The sequence below is a fragment of the Micropterus dolomieu genome, linkage group LG02, assembly GCF_021292245.1.
Source record: "Micropterus dolomieu isolate WLL.071019.BEF.003 ecotype Adirondacks linkage group LG02, ASM2129224v1, whole genome shotgun sequence".
NCBI classification, from domain to species: domain Eukaryota; kingdom Metazoa; phylum Chordata; class Actinopteri; order Centrarchiformes; family Centrarchidae; genus Micropterus; species Micropterus dolomieu.
Window position 1 is genome coordinate 29789828 of NC_060151.1, and position 7906 is coordinate 29797733.

Genomic DNA, 7906 nt, shown 5'->3' on the forward strand with positions numbered 1-7906 from the left:
TATGTGCTCTGTATGTGTTGTTATGTGCTCTGTATGTGTTGTTATGTGCTCTGTATGTGTTTTTATGTGCTCTGTATGTGTTGTCATGTGCTCTGTATTTGTTGTTATGTGCTCTGTATGTGTTGTTATGTGCTCTGTATGTGTTGTCATGTGCTCTGTATGTGTTGTCATGTGCTCTGTATGTGTTGTTATGTGCTCTGTATGTGTTGTTATGTGCTCTGTATGTGTTGTTATGTGCTCTGTATGTGTTGTCATGTGCTCTGTATTTGTTGTCATGTGCTCTGTATTGGTTGTCATGTGCTCTGTATTTGTTGTCATGTGCTCTGTATTTGTTGTCATGTGTTCTGTATTGGTTGTCATGTGCTCTGTATTTGTTGTCATGTGCTCTGTATTTGTTGTTATGTGCTCTGTATTTGTTGTTATGTGCTCTGTATGTGTTGTTATGTGCTCTGTATTTGTTTTTATGTGCTCTGTATGTGTTGTTATGTGCTCAGTATGTGTTGTTATGTGCTCAGTATTTGTTTTTATGTGCTCTGTATTTGTTGTTATGTGCTCTGTATGTGTTGTTATGTGCTCAGTATGTGTTTTTTTGTGCTCTGTATTTGTTGTTATGTGCTCTGAATTTATGTGGTTTTATCTATGCTCCTGAGTTTTCTGGCTGTGCTTATGTTCCTGTGTATGTTTTAATGTTTTCTGTCATGTCATCAACCTGCCAGGGAGTGCCGAAGAAAATGAGCTTGTATGGCTAAATCTGGTACATTTACATAATGGACTACTCATGATGGTTAATGCACATTGTAACTTTTAAGTAAATAAAATAAACTACACTGTATGTTTGTAAGGTCGTTTGAAAGAAGCTGGTACCAATGGGCTCGGAGCGGAGAACCACAGACAGGAAGTAGGACAGTACTGAGAGATGGACTGACATGTTTTTGGTTTGAGTCTTTTCGGGAGATTTGTCGACAACAAGAAAAATACAGACCTTTAAACTTTATTATAAAATGGCCATTATGATGTTGTGTCAGTCCTGTATATTTACTTAACATCTTAAAGTCTGAGTACGCCTCACCACTGGGTTATACTTGGGCTACTTTAATGAAGTCATCTCGTTGCTCCTCTGCAGTGGTTCTGGTTTATATAAATTTGTGGTGTCATTTGCAAATCACAAGAATAAAAATGTAATTAATCCATAAAATCATTCACAATTAACAACGTATTTAAAAAATCATGACTTCTACCCCCAAATCGGATGTCTCCCCATCCGGTAACCCAGCAGTTTCTCCCAGCTTTAAAGACACTGCCGTCCGCCGCCAGACACACGGGTCTGATGTAGTTGGAGAAGGCAACAGGTGAGGACAGCTGCAGCAAGGCTATGTCGTTATTGTTCGTCTTGGTATCATAGTTGGGATGCTTGATGATCTTGGACACAGTCCGGGACACCTCGTGAGGGTTCGGGAGTTTTTGGGAGTCACGTCCGAGGTAAACGATGAGGCCGAATGTGCTGGTGCTGAGAAACAGAAAATAAAACATGATTAAATATTAATATATGTATAATATACACTGCTTTGACTGTTAATGATTATTAACAAAATGTATATATGTCACCATGAGAAATATTATAAACATTTTCTCGTTCTTTATTCTGTAAGAATGTTTTATTGGAGTTCATTGTGTTATTATAAAATTACCATTTTTTAAATTTTCATCATTCTTCAGTTTGTGCTGTTATTTGTCCCAATTTCATAATGTCAGTGTAGCAATGTCAGAGCCCGCTGTGAAATTAAAGCCTTGCTGAGGAAAATGACACAAATAAACTTCTGAAAAAGTTCTGTTATATATTTTTATATTTTGAATTGTCACCTGCCATTTTGTGTTTCCCTTCATATAAATAAAGACATTTCACCAATCTTCTGGGGGAGGACACCCAGACCTCCCACTCGTGTATTTCAGCACTGACTATTTCTGCCAAATAGTTTTAAAATATCTTATCGTCTAAATGTTATGATTATTGACAAGTTAGCACTCAGCATGAGCAGATCAGAGGCTGACCACCATGTAGAGCTTTTTTTTTTTGCACAATAATTTAATGAATGAAAACAACACTGAAAAATGAAACGACTGTTTTCTCCAACAGGAATTAATGTTGTAGCAGTGGTAAGATGTATTAGTAGTCTAAAATATTATCGGAAATTATAATGAATACACTAAGTTTAGCCCTACTAAAACCTTAACCACAGTGGTTTAATATCAGAAAACGGTTTTATTTGTGAAACGGTTGAATTGTTGAAGCTGATACTGGAGAGTCCTGGCACCTGTTTTCTTCCACTTAACGCACTGGTTTAAATCATTTTCTAAATCATTTTACAATTTATGAATCGCCTTTGTTTCTTAAGATCATCAATAGGTTTATTATTTTGCTGCTATCCATCCATCCATAATCTTTGAACTTTGCACGTAATTTCTTCCTACAGTGCACTGTAGAATGACAATAAATCTTTGATTAAAAATAAAGTATTTTTGTGTTGTTTCTTTAAATTCATGAAAAGTCAGAATTCAGTCTCAGAAATCACAGCTCTACACTATACAAGCTCAATGTGGTTATACAGGTGAAGTGCTGAGTCATGTGACAGGATCAGAGCTCACCTTTCAAAACAGTGAGCAGCAGTCAGGACCCACTGGTTGTTGATCAGCGAGCCTCCGCAGAAATGACCTCCAATGCTCGAGTGCAGACTGGCCATCCAGGGCCAAGACCCCGCAACAGCATCCTCCCCTCCTACGATCTTGGTGTTCAGCGGCGCAGTGCCACAAACTGGAGGGAGACAGAATTCATGTAACCGCTGCAGGCAGGTGCTGTTTTTGTTGCTGTATTGTTTCTTTCTGGGTGCTATCATCTGTCTGGATGTCTGTCATGTGTGGACTATGTTTCTGTTTTAAAGGTCCACTGTGTAAGATTTAGTGGCATCCTTATGGGGGAAAATCAATGCCAATATTATTGTAAATACAGACTAGGAGTCACAAATATAATACAATGCAATTTGTAAACAAAAATAGAAACAGATAGATTTGAAATCCACAAAGAAACTCTTCTTGATCCACAAATAGAAATGAGTGACTTTTACTACAGCGCAAGACACCACTAAAAAACAGAATTTGAATAAATGCAAAAATGATTTGTCTGGGTTTGTGGGTCATTTTGTATTTGTAGTTTGTTTCGCATTTGTGTTCAGAAATTTGACTATGACTATGTATGCTGCTTTTGCTAGCCCATGCAGTCTGTAAAGGCTGTGGCATGCTGAACACAAACCAGTGTCTGCCAAAGTTTCTCTTCTCCTGTGGAATTGTAGAAATGGTTGTTGTCTGTATAGAGGGCGCTTTTTACCAATGTAAGGCACCCTTGACTGTACAAATGCACACTACACTTAGAGCTCTAATAAAATGATGGGAAATCTTCAGGAAGTAGGCTGCATTACTATTGAAAAATGCACATAGTGAACATAGTGAAACACTTAAAAGGGACAGAAACATTGGTGGTGGTCGTGCACAGGAGCAGTGGGAGAGGGAGAGTTCTCTAACGTTACACTGGTCATTCAAACATGCAGGACTCACGGCTGGGCTCTAGGACTAGGCTCTGTCCAGAAGGAGAAATGGTTGAGAAACAGCCAAAGAGGAAAAGGTCTGAAGAGTAAAAATTGTGAAAATATTTACAGACCAGGGGCCGTATAACAGAAAGTTCCTATCTTAAGTCTTAAGTTAAGAGTCAAAGATAGGATTTTTCTCAATTTGGTATTACAAAAGCAAATCCGAACTAACTTTAGGAATCCTATCTTATCTTACTTCATCCTCTCTTATCTCAGGTTAGAAAATCCTAAATACTCCAACCGATGCCACTTTTATCATCTCGCCAAGCTAAATGGCTTTTAATCGCTGCTTTTTGGTCGTTTTTGTTAATGAAACATATTCTGAAAATGGAGCAGAAACAACAACTATCATTGAACTTCAAATCAGATGGCAGAGGTGTTTGTAACCTCCGTTGAGAAATCCAAATCCATATAATGTTTAACTCAGGAGAGTCACCGCAGCATATCCAGCATTCAGCGGAGCGTTAATGCTGTCAAAAAATAAGTTCATAATTAACTGCCTGTCCTGAGAGCAGAGGAAAACCAGTGGTGGCTCCTCCTCTGCTCCCTCACTGACCCCGGCAGAAACCCGTACTCTTCTCTGTTTGCATAGAAATTAAATTAATAAATATGAGAACTCACCATCTAACTGTGCGTTGCTCCCTGTGGGAGAGACAAAGAATAATGCATTTTGTTATTTATAGGAAACTCTCTGCTTGTTTGTTGTACAGTGATTTTGAAATGTACATTTCTGAGAAATGTAGTTGAGAAGCCCTGGACTAAACCAGCGTACATTATAGAGAGTATTTAAAACTAGTTAAGCTACAACAGTAAAATGCTGCTCTAACATTGCTGCTTCAGAATTAATAATCTCATAATGTCAGATAAAATCTGATATAAGTCAAAGGAGACATTTACTGCACAACCAGTAATTTTACTGCTGATACTTTAACTACATTTACAGATAATAATAAAGCTTTTAAATACAGGATTTGTACTTGTGACAGAGGATTTTTTACATTGTTGAATTGATCATTTTATTCACATAAAAGATCTGAAAACTTCTTCCATCCCTGCCTTATGGAAAATATGAAGCTAGCCCTTCAGCTGGCTAACTTAGCTTAGCATAAAAACTGACATCACCTAGCCTCTGTATTTTTATTTCCCTGTTTACATCATTTTGTTGACTGGCTATTACAGCAAGTGTTTTTCAATGTTAAATCATAATCTCTACATTAGCTTGAATAAACTACATGAAATAGAAATTCTCAAATTAGTGTTTCAAATGTAAGTGCTTAAGTGCAGTTCTCTTGTAAATGAAGTTAAATGTTAACTGGGTTACAGATTGCTTGCAAAGTTCTTCTTTTTCTTCATTCTTTCGTTAATTTTTGATTTGTATATTCTGTTGTAATTATTTAAGAAAAACTCAAAGAAATATTATTTACAAAAAAATAATTAACTTGACTTAACCTAATAAACAATGACTAAAGCCACCTTACAGTATGAATTAAGAGTCAGTCTCTTCTATCAAGATTTCTTTTCATTAAGAACACAAACATCAGGTGATCCTCTGCTGAGACAGTATCAGCTCACCTGTAACCGCTAACACCACGAGCAGGACGCCACAACCTAACAGCTTCACCTCCATGGTGCGATTCTTCCAACTGTGTCTTGTAATCAGTGGAGGAGCTGAACAGCCTGGACCAGAGAGGTGTGACTATGTTTGCTCAAGATGGAAAATTTGTAAACCAAATCATTTCAGCGAGTTCATACAGATAATGAAGCCATAAACGTGGACTCCAGGTATTCAAGAGCAATGTGCATTAAAAAGGTCTCCTAGATTAACACTGTGAGCTGTGGTGGGAGAATCTTGGTCTTTAAAGAGATGTTAATAATTTTAAATGCTCACTTTGGTAAAACCTTCTAAGGAAATTAAGTTTAGGCTTCAGAACATATATTATCTCAAAATCCTATTTTCAACTTGTCATCAGAAACACCTTGGCCAATTGCCCCAAAACGTCAGGATCATCTACAGACTGTAATATACGTTTTATTACTGTGCGCCTTCATAACTCTGTGTTTATAGCCTTGCGTAGTAAATTCCAGGTGGCTCTGTAACTCACTTACAGTAAATGTCACATCTATTATCATTACGTGTTGTAAATCAGTAAAACAAAACTTGCTGATGTTGCACAATTTGCTCTTACGTGACAAATAGCTCAGAATAAAAACGGTTTGAGGCGTGATCACATCCGTGTCTTCATTAAGTGGCCAACAGCAGAGAGAAAAGGTGTTGCTGAAAGATTTTATTTGTGTGAGAGAAATCTGACAAATTGTCAGTTGCCCAGTTGTCAGCTTTGTATTTGACAACTGGGTTTTGAAAACTCCTTCCTTTGTGTCGTCTGCTTGCGATCTCAAGAACGACACTGTGGCAGGCACAACATAATAAACCTAGACTTTAAATAATTTCAATATTTTTTAAACTCTATTTTCACACATTTCGGTATTTAAATGACTAGAAAGTAAAAAGACTTTTGGAATCCGTGCAGTAGATGGTTTGAGACAGACCGTCTTCAGCAGCTGCAACAAATTCTTCAGGGCGATTGCGCCCCACAACAAAATGGCGCCTACAAAAAGAGCTTCTTGTTGGTAGCGACAGGCTCAGATTGTTACACCAGGTGACTGAGAACATCATGGAAAGGATTCCTACGAGGGACTTCCAATGACCCCCTTTGAGAGAACTAAAGTCTCTTTCAAGGGCAGTTCTCACTCTGAAATCTCATGAGATCCCAAAGTAAACATTTTGCTGTGATTAAATAGCAATAAGCGGATTAAACTGATGCCTAAATAACTACAACATGATGCAGATTTGTTAAACATATGAATTCGTGCTTTGTCAGGTCTGTCATCAAAACAGCAGGACAAAAACGTCTAAAATGTTTGTTTTCTGAATGGAGTTTGGATCGATCAGGGCTATGCTATGCTAACTTGGTCACAGTAAAGTACAATGATAGCTGGAATAAAGATACAGACACATGTTTTCTGGTAGTCCAACCTCCTCGCTTTCTTTTCTCCAAGTAATGTCCAGCTTTGTCCGGTTTTTATATAAATATGAAATCGTAGTCCGACAGAGCTAACGACGCTAACAACAACACTGGAACCGGACGTGCACGGTTCACAGCTAGCTGCTGAGAAGCTCCGTGAAGATAAATCAACGTTGAAATCCCAAAAACTAAAGTAAAAAGCTAATTTAATCCATTTACTCGCGGGAGGAGTAAACGGCGTTTTTAGAAAATTAGCTTTTAATAGTTGTCAGAGCAGAATCCGACCGACTACGGGTGTTCAATTGTCCAATGGTTGCAGCGCTGCTCCCTGCTCCTCTTCTCCAAGTTTAGCAGCTCTCAGCCGGCCAGCAGATTTTCAATCCCCCGCTCTGCCCGGCCCTCTCCGCACAGCGCTCTGAAGCCTCGGTGACGTACGGACAGTCTCAACACTGATAGGCTATTGCAACACAGCATCATGCGACTTCTTCGATTGAGTTGAAAATATTCAACTCACGCCAATTCCTTCGCGTCGCCGGCCCCGCACCTTTCTTCTAGGGAGCATTAACTGGCCTAACCAAACCTGAAGTTTACCTCACCTCTCAGACTGGCAAACAAATACCAAAATAGCTAGATGCTACACAAAGCAAGCCAATCTACACCAAACAAACCTAGTCCATAAAACCCTGGACCAATGGACAGAAGATAGGATCTTCTGAGCCCCCACTGGTCACTTGCCACTGTTCACCCTGCTGCCTTCTGGGAAGAGATATAGAAGGATCTGCTGTCGTACCACCAGACTGCAGAGCAGCTTCTCCCCTCAGGCTGTGAGAAATTCATCCTCAGCACTGCTCCATGCCTAATAGTTTTATTTCTATACGTAATTTTATAATTTTTGTATATGATGTTTGTTTTGGGAGTAACAAAGGGAACGTCACACTTAATCTCATGATACAGCCCTGTTGTAAAATGAAATGTACCTTGTACCTCCATCGCAGGCCGAGGACATGCAGAGACTTATTTAGAGCTCTGTTCTATGATATCTCTCAAATGAGCCGACACCCACTCCCAGTGATCACCATCCTTAGCCTCAATGTAATGGAGACCAGGGGTTTCATTACATAAATAGTGAACTGAGTATCAAAGTGGGGATTATTGATAAAGCAGGAGCCATATAAATTCTTATTTTGATTGTTTATTTAAGTTGTTAAGTGTTTGATAGGGGGGGGGGGGGGGGGGGGGGGGGGG